We start from the raw sequence: 17,920 nt of genomic DNA on the forward strand, positions 1-17,920 counted from the left end.
AGCAACCCTGTAACCCCTTCCCATTCAAATGGAACCTCGGCCACCGGATAGTGGCCCATTCTGCCGTCAGCCATCGTGGCAGGGTGGAGCACATCGGGAATCACCTGCTCTGGAGACACCAGTTGGCTACGTACCATAGTCATACTGGCTCCTGTGTCTCTCAGAGCCTCCCCTCTTTGGACGTTGATGGTGACCCACTGCCCATACTTTGTGGTATTTGCGGGCACCTGGATCTTAGGAACCATCTCCTGTTCTCCCAGGGACACTAAAGTGACACCCGCCCACTCCCTTCCCTTATCTAAAGGCATCTCCTCCCCGAGCACTACACTAGCTACTCCGGGGGCCTTTCCTCCGATGGGAGGGGGTGGTCTTTTCGGGCACTTCACATCTCCCTTATAGTGTCCGACACCACCGCACTCGAAGCAATGGACAACCCTTGGCTGCTGACTCTGGCCAGGATTAGGGTTTCTGGGTGGGTTAGCCCTAGGGGTGAATCCCGTTCCCTTCTCTTGGAAACTATTTTGGGGGCCTTTAGAGAACTCCGTTTTCTTTTCCCCTCCCTCTTTCTTCTGGGGGGCGGCCTGTCCGGTCCTTTGAGAGTCCCCTCCAGTCCCCCTTGTGGACACCCGGGTACTAGCCCAAATGTCCGCCTCCTCAGCAAGCTTCCGGGGATTGGTCAGCTTCCTATCCACCAGGTGTTGACGCAGTTCAGGGAAACATTTTTCGAGCAGGTGTTCCTTCAACATCAAATCAAACAACCCCTCGTAGTCCCTCACCTCACTGCCCTGTATCCAACCCTCTAATGCCTTCTTTGCATAGTCCAGGAAATCCACCCAATTCTGTGTGCCCAGTTTGTGGCTACCCCGGAACTTCTGTCTGTACTTCTCGGGTGTTAGTCCAAACTTCCTCACGAGCGCCACTTTCATGGTGGGGTAGTGGGTCTGCTCATCCTTCTCTAGGGCCAATAATGTATCCCTGCCAGCTGGAGGCATGTATTTGTACAATCCTCCTCCCCAATATTTCTCTGGAACCCCATGGACTCTTAAAGAGACCTCATAGGCCGCTAGCCACTTGGTGATATCATCTCCCGCACCATAGCTGGCTACTATGTCTTTTGGCAAATAAGGTTTGGGTTCCCTGGTGATTTCTCTTTCTTCGCTGCCACCATTAGGAACAGGGTGTGCCCCGACCCGTAGGATCTGGAGATCTATCTCCCTGAGCCTCAACTCGTGAGCCATCCTCCGTTCCTCCTTTTCTTTCTCCAGCTTCGCCAACTCCCATGTGAGCTGTCTTTTCTCCCTCCGGTCAGTTAATACTGCCTCTGATAAGCCGCCACTAGAGACACTGCGCCCTTCCTTGAAAGTGTTCTGGGCCCCGCTAATAGGTTCCCCACCTCAGTTTGGTACAAACCAGCCCCTTCGCTGTCAGGCTCTCCATCCCTGTCCTCCTTCTCAACCTTGCTTTCTCGTCGTGCCTCCCACCAAGCCCTCAAGCTGGTCTGGAGCTCACCCTTCTTTGCACCTTGGGGACAAAACACCCCCTCTCGCTGACAAAACTCTCTGAGTTGGGCCACAGTGTAAGTTTCCACATCCTCCAACACAAACTCCATTTTGCCCACTCAGGATAGAAGACAGTTGCTTACAGAAGCTATGCAGGGGGGTACCTTTTGTAATACCTCCTCCCACCACCAGAAGTAAATTTGGAAAAAACAAAACTCAAAATTAGGAAGTCCGCTTGGAGAAAACTCCCGGTGTAGGCCTATGGACTTCCCAAAGTTATTGTCGAGTAGACGCAAGCACAGCTCAATCCCACCACTGAACACCGATTTTATGTTGGAAACCGGGCAACCGGGTCAGCAGTCACCAGGTTCCCAGCACAACGGTAGCTTGGCTCGAGCGGTTGGGGTTCAGGCACCGTGTTAAGCGTACGTCACACCCTCACAATAACCATGCGTTCATCCGTTCCAAAAACGACACTACACCGTAAAAATTATGAAAGAAAGTAGTTTGTCTTTATCTTATTTTCTCTTAGTTGCAGGGTTCATAAAATAAATACAAGACAATAAGATTCTCCTTTAAAAGGGCAGGTCAAATAAATAATACCACAGTGGGGTCTCAATAAATAGGATCAGGTCATAAATAAGCAAGGAATAAATAGGGTGCAATAAATACCAATGGCTAATAAATACTGTCAGACAATAATTACAATGCAGGAATAAATACAGTCAGACAATAAATACAGTCAATAAATAAAGCACCTACAATAACTTAAATAACACAATTAATGACAATTACAGTTCACATCACTTTCCTGAGGTAGTTTGGTTTTACTATGCCCAAGTACAGCTTGTGGTCATTTGGATGACATGGGGGGTGTCCCACCTAGATTGGTCAAGGCTGGGCCTGAACTGAGGTAGAATAAGGGTAACCTAAGGATCTGGCTCTCCCAAAATACACAACCCCTCACAGAGGTCACTGCACCAGTCTCAGTTCACCCCAGGCTGGTTCTAACACCCCTCTAGCCCCTAGAATGGTCTTTTAGGGCTCCACAGGGCCTCAGATGCCCTTTCTACCACTTACTGCCCTTTTCACGATGATCGGCTCCGCTCGGCGCCGTGTCGATGTCGTGAGGCGGCTCCGGCTTGATGTCGCTGGGCGGCTCCGGTTCGGTGTCGCTGGGCGGCTTCGGATCGATGTCGCTGGGCTGTTCCGGATCGATGTCGCTGGGCGGCCTCGGCTCGATGTCGCTGGACTGCTCCGGCTCGATGTCGCCTTCCGGCGTCGCAGGGTCACGGTCTCCCCGCTTCCGGGTGTCTCCGGAGTGCGACCTCCACTCCCGACCTCCGGCGCGCTTCACCTCAGATTCCGGCGTCTCCGGAGTGCGATCTCCACTCTCGACCTCCGGCGTGCTTCACCTCGATCTCCGGCGACTCCGGAGTGCGATCTCCGGCGCGCTTCACCTCGACCTCAGGTGACTCCTTACTCGACCTCCGGTGCCTCTCCACGACCTCCGTCGGCGCCCTCTCTCGACCTCTGACGGCTCCGGGTACGACGTCTGCTTTCTGTCAGCGCCGCTTCTCCACCTCAGGCCTCAGGTCTCCAGGCTTCTCGACGTCAGGACTCCAGGAGGACACCGCTAAACAGGTCAGGAGCTTGCTGGTCTTCTTCTTTAAGGCCTCTTCACAATATTTAGGTCCTTAAGATGGTTTTTCTGGTCTTGGTCCCACACAGGGCTCTAGGCTGGGCTTGGTCAGTAGGGACTAGCATCAAGGGTTGGTTTCTGGACCCCACTCCAAGCACTGGTTTCCACCCCTGCTGCCTTACTCCGACCTCCTTCTGAACTGGTCCTCTCTCCAGTCAGATGCCAACTGCCACTCTGAGATGGCCTCCCAACATTCTAAACTGCCTCCCACTGTCACAGGGTTCTAGAATGTTACAGAAGGTTCTAGAAACCTCCAGTGGGTTCTGGTGATGTCACAGGTGACAATGGGTGGCCACCATTTTGTGTCTCAGGCCCTCAGACAGAAGTTCCAGGGGTAGGGAAAATGGCTCCCTGACCCTGCATCAACACTAAAAAGTCTGGTGGTTCCCAAAAAGGAAAAATTATAACAGGGTTTGAGGCAGAAGTGGGACAAAATAAATAATGATGAGGAGGGACCACCCAAAGGGCTGACCGGTCTAACATCTTATATCACTACAAGACCAATAAGTGTCAGAAATTGATGTTTACAAATAAGTGCCTCTAGTATATTTGTAAGATGTTACTTCTGTTACATAGTCATCCATATCTTTTAACAATTCTATACGAATGAGTGTAATTGACAAAATCCTACATCAACATCGCATTTTTTTCTCTCCCTAAGGAGCAATCAAACTACAACGATTTTGTCCAGTAATTGCTGTGTCCAACAGCAAAGGAAAACATAAGCACAATTAAATGCAAGGTGATAGTAACATAATTGAACCCTTAACGATTACAGAAAGTAATGAAATTCGTTATTTTGATTAAGTCCAGATTTCACACTACGGAGACGACAAATCCACTTTGCCTCAAGCTGTCTCAAATACAGCTCTCTATTTCCACCTCTTTCATTCAATTTCACTTGATCAATAGCATGAAATCCAATGATATTGTTATTTGGATGTTCATCATGAATATGATTCGCAACGGGATATTTGAGATCTGCATTTTTAATAGCCCTAACATATTCTTGAATACGTATTTTCAAACTTCGTGTACTACAAACAATATATGTTTTGCCACAATAACATATAATTGCATAGACGGTAAATGTAGTGTTGCAGTTAATTAAGTGGTCTATTGTATATTCTTTAGAGCTATTGTACGAAAATCTGGTAGTTTTGTTCTTCCCAAATTTACATATACAGCAACCACCGCATGTAAAAAAAACCTTTAGGTTTGTCTGGCAACCATGTCTTCATCAATGATTTAGATTTAACCTGCTAGGACATAACGTATCTCTAAAGGTTGGTCCTCTTCTATAGACCACCTTAGGTTTCTTTGAAACAGTGCCCTTTGGGCTAAAATCAGAACCCAACAAGTGCCAGTTTTTTCTAAGCACATTGTAGATATGACTGCTGTAGGAATTATATTCAGTAATGAATGTAACTTCTATAGTGTTTTGCGTAATGTTCTTTCTTTGTTTCAAACTGGGTTTATCATCTGTTTTCCATCCAGAGCAAGTGCCCTGTCTTCAGCTTTGTCGATACAATCCCTATCATAGCCCCTTTTTGCAAAATTGCTTTTGATTTGATTAATGTTATTAAAGAATTCAGTGTCACGACTGCAATTCCTCCTGGCTCTCACCATTTCTCCATAAGGGATTGCTTTGATGGTGGAGCTAGGGTGTGAGCTGGTTGCGTGCAAAACACTATTGCACGCAGTACTTTTCTTAAAGATTTTGCTATGTATGTTCCCTTCATACACGTACAATCTTAAATCCAAGAATTCAATCTCACTAGTAGAATACTTAATCGTCAATTTTACGTTAAAAGCATTTGCATTAAGATATGTATGGTAGGCAATCAGACTCTCAGTCGAGCCATTCCAAATCATGATGATCTCATCTATATAACGAGCATAAAAAATGATGCTGTCACACCAGGTTTCCGCTGCCGGGCCCCAGGCATGCTCCATCTCAAACAGACCCGTAAAAAGGTTTGCATAGGATGGAGCAAACCTGGAGCCCATCGCAGTACCCTGTTTCTGCAGAAACCATTCTCCATCATGCAGAAAGGCATTTTGTGTCAATATCAATTCAGCCATATCCAGTAGCATTAAAGTGTCCTCAAGTTTTTGAGCTCCACGTTTAAACAGAAAATGCATTAATGCCTGTATGCCTTGCTCTTGTTTTATACAGGTGTATAGACTTTCGACATCCATTGTTACAAAGAGTAACTCCACATGATCCCATGTGACGTCCTCTAATTTGCTGAGTAAATCACCACTATCCCTTAAATAAGAGGGAAGATTTTGTACAATGAGCTTAAGATAGAAATCCACATATTCTGCTATACGTTCTGTAGGCCCACCATTACCGAAGATAATCTGTCTACCAGGAGGGAAAATACCCCCCTTATGTACTTTGGGCAAAATGTATATGCATGGAAATCTTGAGTGATGGGCCTGCAGATATCGGTATTCTTGATCGGACAGCAAACATGATTCATGCCAGTCACATAGTCTTGAATTGATGGCAGTTTCAATTGAAAATGTTGGATTTTGACTTAGCTTCTCATAACATGAGAGATCTGTAAGTTGTCTGTTAATTTCACCATGATAATCACAGCGGCTCATTATAACTATACTACCACCCTTATCTGCTTCTCTTATTACTAGATTTTCATAATTTTTCAGAATATTCAATAAAGTCCAGTCTTTTTTTTGTCATATTTGTGTGATGTTTACACTTATTGGGTGATAGATGTTGAACTTCAAGCTTGTGAAGATCTCTAGTTACTTTGTTGTAAAATTAATCTATGACTGAATCATTAGATTGTGGTGGCATAAATTTGGAAGTAGTACGTAAGTCACTGTCATTGCTACAGTCTTCATAAATGCCCAGCATATTAGTAAACTGTGCAATATCGCCAATCTGATCATCATCATATAAAGTAGCTAGCAAATGTGAGCTGTGAATATCTTCAATAGATGGTGTATTGTCAAAGTGATTTAATACAGATGTACAAAGCATAGAGGGATGTTCTTCAAAATATATTTTTATTTTTAGTTTACGTGTAAACTTAAATAGGTCCAAATGAACCTTCTCAAAATTGCATTTATTAGTTGGACAGTAACTGAGACCTTTGCAACGCACATCTATTTCGTATTTCTCAAATTCCTTAGTGGACAAGTTAATCACACTCAATTCATTGGTATCAATAGTATTGCACAAGTTCAAATCAGCATTGCTATGTAAATTAACAATTTTTTCATGTTGGAGCCTTGTTCTCTTGCTCTTATTCCTGATCTGGTATTTTTTGCCACCCCGCCTTGTTCTTCGTCTATGTTTTTCTTTCGATTGCCTAGGCGGTATCTCTGCTTTTCTTGTAAAAAAGCAGACGATGTACTGTCTGTTGGGGCACTGCTGGGTCATTCTCCTGGGTCACTCTCTACTGATGAAAGCGAGATACTGCTAGATGATTATCTCTGATAATGTTGGGCCTACAGAACGTATAGCAGAATATGTGGATTTCTATCTTAAGCTCATTGTACAAAATCTTCCCTCTTATTTAAAGGATAGTGGTGATTTACTCAGCAAATTAGAGGACTTCACATAGGATCATGTGGAGTTACTCTTTGTAACAATGGATGTCAAAAGTCTATACACCTGTATAAAACAAGAGCAAGGCATATGGGCATTAAAGCATTTTCTGTTTAAACGTGGAGCTCAAAAACTTGAGCACACTTTAATGCTAGTGGATATGGCTGAATTGATATTGACACAAAATGCCTTTTTGCATGATAGAGAATGGTTTCTGCAGAAACAGGGTACTGCGATGGGCTCCAGGTTTGCTCCATCCTATGCAAACCTTTTTATGGGTCTGTTTGAGATGGAGCATGCCTGGGGCCCGGCAGCCGAAACCTGGTGTGACAGCATAATTTTTTATGCTCGTTATATAGATTATATCAACATGATTTGGAATGGCTCGACTGAGAGTCTGATTGCCTACCATACATATCTTAATGCAAATGCTTTTAACGTAAAATTGACTATTAAGCATTCTACTAGTGGGTTTGAATTCTTGGATTTAAGATTGCACGTGTAAGAAGGGAACTTACATAGCGAAATCTTTAAGAAAAGTACTGCGTGCAATAGTGTTTTGCACGCAACTAGCTCACACCCTAGCTCCACCATCAAAGCAATCCCTTATGGAGAAATGGTGAGAGCTAGGAGGTATTGCAGTCGTGACACTGATTTCTTTAAGAACATTAATCAAATCAAAAGCAATTTTGCAAAAAGGGGCTATGATAGGGATTGTCTCGACAAAGCTGAAGACAGGGCACTTGCTCTGGATAGAAAACAGATGATAAGACCCAGTTTGAAACCAAGAAAGAACATTACGCAAAACACTATAGAAGTTACATTCATTACTGAATATAATTCCTACAGCAGTCATATCTACAATGTGCTTAGAATAAACTGGCACTTGTTGGGTTCTGATTTTATCCCCAAGGGCACTGTTTCAAAGAAACCTAAGGTGGTCTATAGAAGAGGACCAGCCTTTAGAGATGCGTTCCTAGCTATGTTAAATCTAAATCATTGATGAAGACATGGTTGCCAGACAAACCTAAAGGTTTTTTTACATGCGGTGGTTGCTGTATATGTAAATTTGGGAAGAACAAAACTACCAGATTTTCGTACAATAGCTCTAAAGAATATACAATAGACCACTTAATTAACTGCAACACTACATTTACCGTCTATGCAATTATATGTTATTGTGGCAAAACATATATTGTTTGTAGTACACGAAGTTTGAAAATACGTATTAAAGAACATGTTAGGGCTGTTAAAAATGCAGATCTCAAATATCCCGTTGCGAATCATATTCATGATGAACATTCAAATAACAAGATCATTGGATTTCATGCTATTGATCACGTGAAATTGAATGAAAGAGGTGGAAATAGAGAGCTGTATTTGAGACAGCTTGAGGCAAAGTGTATTTGTCGTCTCCGTAGTGTGAAATCTGGACTTAATCAAAATAACGAATATCATTACTTTCTGTAATCGTTAAGGGTTCAATTATGTTACTATCACCTTGCATTTAATTGTGCTTATGTTTTCCTTTGCTGTTGGACACAGCAATTACTGGTCAAAATCGTTGTAGTTGGATTGCTCCTTAGGGAGAGAAAAAAATGCGATGTTGATGTAGGATTTTGTCAATTACACTCAATCGTATAGAATTGTTAAAAGATATGGATGACCATGTAACAGAAGTAACATCTTATAAATATACTAGAGGCTCTTATTTGTAAACATCAATTTCTGACACTTATTGGTCTTGTAGTTATATAAGACTATGGCTTTTTCAGATTGGATTTAACAAGCACATTGCGCTTCGATATTCTGTACCTTTACCAATATGGCCGACAGCAATATTGCTGGTGATTTGAAAGATTAGAACTTTATTAAAATGGCCATTATTGCTACAGTGATCAATTATAAGTAGTGATATGGCCTCAAATGCTTACAGCTTTGATCAAAATCGTCCTTTTACCCATATTTCTTTTTTAATCTCACCGTGACATTAGTCATCGTCTAAGGATAAAAATATAACATTGCGCTTGGATATATCGCATCTTTACCAACATGGCCAACACTAACATCGTTGGTCATTTGAAAGATTGGAACTTTATCAAAATGGCCGCTATTGCCATCGCGGTCAATTATAAGAAGGGATTTGGCCTCAAAAATTTTTTTTACAGTTTTGAATAAAACCGTATTTTTGTTTACAATTTTTAATTTTACTGTGACATTAGTTTTCATTTAAGGTTAAAATATTAAAAAAAAATCTGCGTTGATTAGATGTGCACCGCGGTTGTTTGAGAGATCGGAACTTTATCAAAATGGCCGCTATCACCAACACGGTGAATTATAATGTGGGATATGGTCTTAAACGTTTAGAGCTTTAAATCAAACCGTTTTTTCAATTATATTTTATTTCCAATTTTACAATGATATCAGACATTTCTTAAAAGTAAAAATATATTTAGTTCTTTTTTTGTTTTTTTTGGCCATGCATCACGGATTGGTTTCATTATTGTAAGTAGACTGTGTTTCAATACATTTCACTTTTTAATAATATGTGCCAATTGAGGCAGTATTAGTAGTCCTAAGGTTTTGAATTTGGCCGAAATGGCCGCTGGTGGTATCACGGACAATGAAGAGTAAGGATACGGCCACATACGGTTAATAGTAGGCCTATCTATGAGCAGCCCACACCAACATGGCCGCTGCAACTTTATTTAAAAGACACTGGTTTAACTATTTGTCTGTTCTTTAGTTTTAATAACACAGGTGAAGTTAATTAAGCATGTTATACAATATAAAAATGGAAGAGACCTCATTAGTTGGTTTACCGCTTCTGAGCACGGACGCTTTAGATCGCTGCTGGCCACCCTGCCTATTTTGGTATGTAACAAACGAATGTAAACGCTATTCAGCTCTTTCAGGAAGAAAAAATGTTTTTGTTTGGGAGTACCTACTGGTTTCCCTCTAAGTCATAATACTTTTTACCTCTTTTTTCTTCCAGTTATCACTTTATGACAATTTAAATCAGGTATTATTTTTCACTTCTTGCACGTGTTTAAACTAAACTATGATAAAATGATATTAATATCCTCTTGATTGAATGTGCTTATGTAATGAAACATAACTCATTTGGCCATAAATAAAGGGGTAGAAACAAGTTAAAATTGTGTTAAAAATGGCCCTTATGAGATATAATAAATGATAGGTTATTCTTATCTGCTAACAGGCCACATGATACTTGGTCTGTTTTGGCGGAATTTTCGCACTAATTTGATCTATTATGATGATTAATTTTATCTCTAACTTAAGATAAATGTGGCCATTTTATATTGGTCATAGTAGCTGGTATGTTTCTTAGATAGGGTTGGTTTGTATATGTTATATTCAGTGGTACTCTGTACATTCCAAAATAGTATCTTCAGATCTAAAAAAAACAAACGAGCTACCATAAGTATTGAGCGAGTCAAAGTTTTGGTATATATCTAGTCTGTATTTCGGATGTTTATTCTTTGGCGAAGAATGACTTTTTTATAAATAATAATTGTGAGAGTGTTTTTGACAAGATATAACGGGTCTAAACAAATCAAACATTTGCATATATTGATCTCGTTTGTGTAGGGGATAGGGTGTAGATGCCGCTCTGCTCAATATCGATGAGATAACATTGCAAATCCGAATAGTCTTAAGATAAGTTAAAATTGTTCTTTTACTTAATATACTCTGTGCTAAAACAAACCTGTTTCTTAGAAAAAGATTGTACAAGTTATCATTTACCTTGGTCATGTACTCATGTACTTTACTTTGGCCAATAAGAGCCATTTTTATAGGATTAAGATGTGGTTTTATATGCTATTTTTCTGTTTGTCTTGTAGATAACTATTGTGACACTATATTTATTTGTGTCATTGAAACTTTTCTTTTGCTAAGTGGAATATAATTGAATCTACAGATATTTAACTTTAAGGTATGTTATACTATGCAGCTCAGGAATTAATTTGTAAAATTATTGTGGTGATATCATGATAGAAATGATTTTGATTGCATAAAGTAATGAAGCAAAAATCTCTTTTGATAAATTACGAAAGCAATGATCATATCAATATAGTTTGTACATATATCTCTTATGCTCTCCTCCCTGTATGACTGGTGATTTATATTAAATTTCAAATCTTTCTGATGTGCAATGATCTGATTACTGTGATACCACATTACATAAACCAGCCAAATGGTGATCTGCTAGCTCGGTATGATTTTTAGTGTTCTCTTAAGAATAATGAATTGATAAAGGTGCTTTTTTGTATATAGATTTGTATATATATATAAACGTTCTTTTGTATATAAGTATATGTGTATAGATTGTAAGTAATGTATATATGTTTTGTTTTAGCCCTGAAGAAGTTGGCTAAAAGAATCACTTTTATGATCTTTGGGTTTTAAGCATTTGAATATATTATATGAATAAAGAACACTTATTTTCGACCACAAGCAAATTTTGGACCTGCTTCTTCTACTGTTCGCTATGGATGTTTCATGTCCCAATCAACTTTAATGAGACTTTTCAAATGATGGGTGCTAATTCCGTTTTTCTGTTTTTGATTGTATTTGGGTTTACCCAATAGGAAGTGGAGAGGGGTGCACTTCCTGGTCTTTTCAGCACCATCGCAATATTATCAGACCACCATTAGTAATAGGTGCAGGATCTTTGCCTCAACCCTTGGTGTGCCCAGCTACAACACCAACGACATCCCACCATCACAAGACCTGAGCGAGTCCCTCGCCACCTTCTTCCATCACAAGATCGCAGACATCCACGACCGCTTCAACAACCTGACCACCCCAACAACCACCGACACCTCAGACCCCACGGCCTCCACCCACATCGATCCCCTACTCACCTGGACCAGCATAAACGACGACGACACCATCAAATTTTTGAACACCATCCACTCTGGCTCTCCGTCAGACCCATGCCCACACCACATCTTCAACAAAGCTAGCGCCACCATCGCACCCCACCTCTGCAAGGCCATCAACATCTCCTTTGAGACCGCGACCTTCCCAGAGAGCTGGAAGCACGGCGAGATCAACGCCCTACTGAATAAACCCAAGGCGGATCCAAGGGACCTCAAGAACTTCCGGCCCTTCTCCCGTTCCCGGCAAAGGTCATCGAGAAGACCGTCAACAGACAGGTGACCCGCTACTTCGAGGAGAACAACATCCTGGACCCGTACCAGTCCGGGTTCCGCAGCAACCACAGTACCGAGACTGCCCTCATCGCCGCCACCGATGACATCAGGGCCCTGCTGGACAACTTCGAGACCGCCTTCGACACTGTCTGCCACCGCACCCTACGCACACACCTCCACAACACAGAGATCCGAGACAAGGCTCTGGAATGGACCACCTCCTTCCTCTCCGGCAGAACCCAGAACGTCCGCCTCCCCCATTTCCATTCCGAAGCCTCCGAGATCATCTGCGGCGTACCAAAAGGATCATTCCTCAGCCTGACACTGTTCAATGTCTACATGGCACCGCTCGCCCACATCGCCCGACGGCACGACCTCAACATCATCTCCTACGCTTATGACACCCAGCTGATCCTCTCCCTCACCAAGTACCCCCTCACCGCCAAAACCAACCTCCAGGAAGGAATGAAAGCCGTCGCCGAGTGGATCAAGAACAGCCGTCTGAAGCTGAACTCAGACAAGACAGAGGTCCTTATCCTCGGCACCACCCCCTCAGCCTGGGATGACTCCTGGTGGCCGTCTGCTCTGGGAGCAGCACCGACACCCACTGACCACGCGCACAACCTGGAATTTGTCCTCGACTCAACACTCTCTATGACCAAGCAAGTCAACGCCGTCTTGTCCTCCTGCTTCAACACCCTCTGCATGCTCCGCAAGATCTACTGGTGGATCCACACCGAAACAAGAAGAATGGTCACCCAGGCCCTCGTCAGGAGCAGGCTGGACTACGTAAACACCCTCTATGCAGGAACCTCGGCCAAACTCTTGAAACGTCTACAACGCATATAGAATGCCTCTGCTCGCCTGATCCTCGACATCCCACGCCACAGCCACATCACACCACACCTGAGAGACCTGCACTGGCTTCCTGTCAACAAGAGGATCACCTTCAAGCTCCTCACCCGCGCACACAAAGCACTCCGCTACAACGGACCGGCATACCTCAACAGACGCCTCACCTCCTACACCCCGAACCGACAGCTCCGCTCCACCGACCTCGCCCTAGCCACCGTCCCCTGCATCTGAAGAGCGACCACCGACGGCAGATCGTTCTCCCACCTTCCTGCCAAGACCTGGAACACCCTCCCCATCCTCCTACAGCAGACCCAGGACCTACTAACCTTCAGGAGGTTTCTCAAGATCTGGCTATTCGAGTAGTAGCAGCACCCCTCCCCCCCCCCCAGTGCCTTGAGACCCTCACGGGTGAGTAGTGCGCTCTACAAATGTACTGATTGATTGATCTTATTTCAGACATGTGCCTCTCAGAGACCTGTGGGTCTAGGAATGAGTCAGTCCCATATGAAACTAGTTTCTCAGAAAGCCGATCAGACTGGGGCAGAGTCAGTCTCACAATGTCAGTCAATTACATTTCTGGAAGTGGCTCAGACACAGAGTTTTCTGATAAACTTGAGTGTGTATGTCTACGTTCTCTCTTCTCTGAGCCGAAATAGCTGTATCTGGAAAATCATTTTGCCACTCAACTTTAAAACTGCTACTATGCCCCCTACAAAGAAATATGCTTTAACAATGTCCTCTTTTTTTCACAACACATTTTATTGATTTTTGTATCCAACATTATATTCCGGCCAACATGTCCCAGCAAAACATGCAGTGCTGTAACCCATCGCCCATTCCCAGTGACAGTGTTGGAAAATACATTAAACAATTTCACCATCCCACCCGCAGGCGACAAATGCCAAATGTCCCATCATTAAGTGCACCAATTCAGTGAACAATGTCCTCTTTTTTATTTTTTATTGATTTTATACTGTGAAACAATCGGAGTCAGTTACATCATATAAACTGTTATGGTTTCGGCCAGTGGCAACAGTTACATCATCAATCGATAAATTACAACAGACCAGAACCAGTTGGCAATGACAGTATTTTTGGAACCAGCAGTACACAAGAAATGATACCTTAGGATAGAGATAAGAAAATCGTAAGAACATCCGGTGTCGTAATCAGTGTTACACAGCATACGCAATTGACCAACCTGTGGGCAATCCCGGAACCCCACCAGAAAAAACAGACAAGTGCACATTCATCATTATGAGCAGACTCAGTTGAATTACAACCTGTGTAAAAATCGTACGAAGTGCCTGGAGCCCCTAATCACATTTACAACATAATGGGGAGGAGATTGGTAGGGTTACTCTGTGGAGTCGTCAGTAGGGAAATTTTGAAGATAGTCTTTAAGTGGCTGCCATATATCCCTAGGCCTGGATGTTAACGGTAATAATGTAGCCTAATCATCACTTGTTGTGTGGCAGTACTGCAGATCTTGAAGCCACCCCTTGATTGTTGGGCGATTTCCTCTACCCCAATTCAGGGAAATTTGACGTTTTGCCAATAATAAGGACATTGCAGTAAATCTCCTAATACTCTTTTTAAGTGCTTTAACATGTCCCAATAATGCCAAGAGTGGGCTGGGGTTCAGCACTTGTTCTTCCATCAAAGAAATATGTCGGAACACCTCCACCCAATAGGAGTGTATCACTCCACAGGTCCATGTCATATGCGCAAAATCCGCTTCCGTTCCCGCACACTTAGGGCAGATGCTGGGGGACTCGGGGTCTATCTTTTTTAAAAAGGCTGGTGTAAGATAGAGTCTATGGATATATTTGTAATGAAGGAGTTTGTGTCTATAATTACAGGATAGAAACCGTGTCTGGGAGCAGCAAAAGAGCCACACTGCATCAGATAATGGCTTCCCTAGGTCTGTTTCCCATGCCTGTTTAGCTTGGAGGCCGCCTTGCGCCTGCAGCGTTTGTTTAAGATGATAAAGCCGAGAGACTAGATGCGAGTTATCCGTGAACTGAATTATCAAAGTTAGTGGAGGGAAGTCTGACCACTCCTCCCTTGATTCATGCAAAATGCACAACAACGCGGTTCTTATTCTATGTAATACAAATCTGTCCATCAGGGTTGCGTCTCCACCCGATATCATCTCAGTGACTGAGCGTGCGCGGGAATTCACAAATAAATCGCCCATCGTGCGCAATCTAAATTTTGCTAAAGTTAGTTTTGTGAGGGTTTCAGTGGAGGGTGATAACCATGGATTGTCCGCTAATGGAAGATGAGCAGAATAAAGGTTGTCTGCATGTACGTATCTACGTAGTTTGTTCCATGCCCAGCATGTCGTAGCCACGTCTCAATATCCTGCGGGGTACGTTTCATGCCCATCGGGAGTAGCAAGGTAAGTTGTCGGGAATGAATTTGCGAGCGATCCGCTCTGAGGTACTGTATACAGTTGTTCGAGTGATACCAAAAAAAGGAGAAATGTGTTTGTGCAGTCAAATAATATTAATAAAAATCTGGAACTCCAAATCCCCCACGTTCAAATGGTAACGTTAAAGTTAAAAAAACGATTCATGGTTGTCTGCCAGCCCATATAAGACGGATCAATAAGGTACGTAGCATTTTAAAGAAGGAGAGAGTAAGAGGTATAGGGATGTTTAAGAATAGGTACAGAAATCGCGGCAGTACCACCATCTTGATTATAGCTATTCCGCCTGCTATTGATAAAGGAAGTTTTATCCACTTTTCGACCTGGTCGGTAAGTCTGGCTATAGCAGGTCCATAATTTAGACGGATAACTTCGGAACTTTCTATATACAAATATATTCCTAAATAGCCAGGCGGTTCCGAGCACCATCGTAGTGGAAACTCTATGTCGCCCGCTGTTGTGGCAATGGTTAAAGCGAATATTTCAGATTTGGACTAGTTTATAGTCGCCCAGAATGTACACCAAAACGGGTTATTTCGCACAAAAGAGGGGGTAGGTTTTCTTCCGGTTTACAGACAAACGGCATTATATCGTCCGCGGAGAAAGAAGACACCAGTGGACCAGTGTGTAGCTGGAGACCGCAGTGAAAAATTATATTCCTGCAGGTATCTGGCAAGAGGGACCATTGCAGCAATGAACAAAAGTGGGGATAGCGGGCACCCCTGACGGGTGCCGCGAGATAAAGAGAATTGCGGTGTGAGAGTGCCATTGACACTTAAACGGGTGTACCGGTAGAGAGTATAATAACCTAACAAGATCTATAAACCTAATTGGTAATCCCAATTTCTGCAGGACAGCGTGTAAAAAGGACCATTCCAGGGAATCAAACGCTTTTTCAGCATCTAATAACACCGCAACGGCCGGTAGAGATGGGTCCATTTGATTAATTACAGAGAAAAGGGTTTGTAAATTTAGGATAGTGGACCGGCCAGGGACAAATCCCGCCTGGTAGGGACAAAGCACAGTATCGACCAGGAGCGCAAATCTAGTAGCCAAAATTTTGACCAAAATGTAATAATCATGATTTAATAAGGACAGTGGATGATTTGCCAGGTTTTAAGAGCAGGGTCGCTATAGCTTCATGCATGCTGGAAGAAAGGGAGCCGGATTCTAAGGCCTCAGCATACACCTCAATGAGCCGAGGTGCAAGGTCGTCCTGGTATGCTTTATAGAAGTCACTGGTAAGGCCATCGGACCCAGGAGCCTTGCCACTTGTTAATTAATTAATTTCCGATTTGACCTCCTCCGCATCGATTGGCGCTGCTAGAAAGGCACTCTGTCCATTGTCTAACCACACCATAGCTATATTTTGTAGATACTCCTGCAGTATCTGCTCCCCCAGGGGATGTCTAGTTTCGTACGAGTGCGTATAATATTGATGTAATGTGCCTATAATAGCAGTCGGTGTTGTGACTGTTGCGCCCCCGTCCGTAGTTAGGTGCGTGATATAGTTCGATTTATACCGAGGGAGCAGTATGTGTGCAAGTGTACGTCCTGGACGCTCACCCTCCCCGTATACTCGGGCCCTACCGTACTTACCAAGATATTTAATTTCCTGCGCCGCAGTCTCACCAAACTCTACCAGTACTGCAGCTCGTTTACGAAAAGCCGAAGATGTGGGGTCAGTACATGTGTCAGTGTCTGTTTTACCAAGTTCAGTTTCCAATTTGGTCAATCGGTCACGTAGCGATCGTAGAACCCCCGTATGTTTAGATATACATACTCCTCTCATAACAGCCTTAAAGGCGTCCCAGAGCGTAAGCTGAGAGGTGACTGTACCTGTATTTATCTCAAAGTAGTCCCTAATAGCAGTACCCACCTCAGCTTTAAATACTGGGTCCAGCAAGGCCGAGGAAGGGAAACGCCAGGGTGGGCGTTGCCTAGGTAGAGAAACATACAGTAACTCCAGAAGCACCGGGGAGTGGTCCGACAGAGTACGTTGAAGGTACCGAACAACAATGTCCTCTTTTACTGTGTAAGAAACTGCCCTCTTTTTGCATGTTTTTTAAAAAAAAATTGTTTTTTGGCATTTCCATATCTATATTCATATAGTTACAGGATATATGCCGTTCTGTTTCAGCATTGTGATACCTTTTTATAGTAGTTTGTATTAATTCTTAGCAGTAGTTAGACAAACATTGACTCATATTTATCCTTTCTCAGTTTTCTGCACTCAGCTAACGCCTGCAATATGTATCAGCCCTCTCGGGATCTGGCTCCCTCTGTGCCCTGTCATCGTAGTGTCTTGCTATGTATCTACCTTATGCATATATTCATAGTTCTACAGTATTAAACGGAAATCAGCTATAAACTGCAAAAGAAAACATATCAACTTGTGTGATGCGTCAGGTAGTGATATTTATGAATACCCAGATATTTGAACATGGTTTGGGCCCAGTTAAGATCCTCTGGGAGTGGCGAGGGCCTCAGCAATGGTCCCCATACCGCGAAGAGGTAAGTCTTGGTCCTGTTGACTTTCAGTCCTGTCAGGGTGGCAAATTTGTCTAGGAACGTCAGAGCTGTAGCCCATCCAGCCACTATCTCATGTAGATAAACCAGGAGGTCATCAGCATAGAGGGAAATAATGTGCTGTCTCCCATCAACAGT

The 17,920-nt window shown here is 43.2% G+C and overlaps 1 protein-coding gene across 3 annotated transcripts in view; it reads left to right on the forward strand.

Annotated features, from left to right (window-relative positions):
- Positions 1-17,920, forward strand: part of LOC146813473 (uncharacterized) — a 263,778-nt gene that overhangs the window by 126,161 nt on the left and 119,697 nt on the right. Inside the window, exon 7 of one of the 3 annotated variants that reach the window (XR_014966985.1) lies at positions 10,651-10,742. The exons of the other annotated variants lie outside the window; for them this stretch is intronic. The gene's annotated coding sequence lies outside the window, so the exon portion shown is untranslated. The remainder of the gene's footprint in view (positions 1-10,650; positions 10,743-17,920) is intronic. 3 annotated transcript variants of the gene reach the window in all.

The sequence above is a fragment of the Triturus cristatus genome, chromosome 7 (assembly GCF_964204655.1).
Source record: "Triturus cristatus chromosome 7, aTriCri1.1, whole genome shotgun sequence".
Lineage (NCBI taxonomy): Eukaryota > Metazoa > Chordata > Amphibia > Caudata > Salamandridae > Triturus > Triturus cristatus.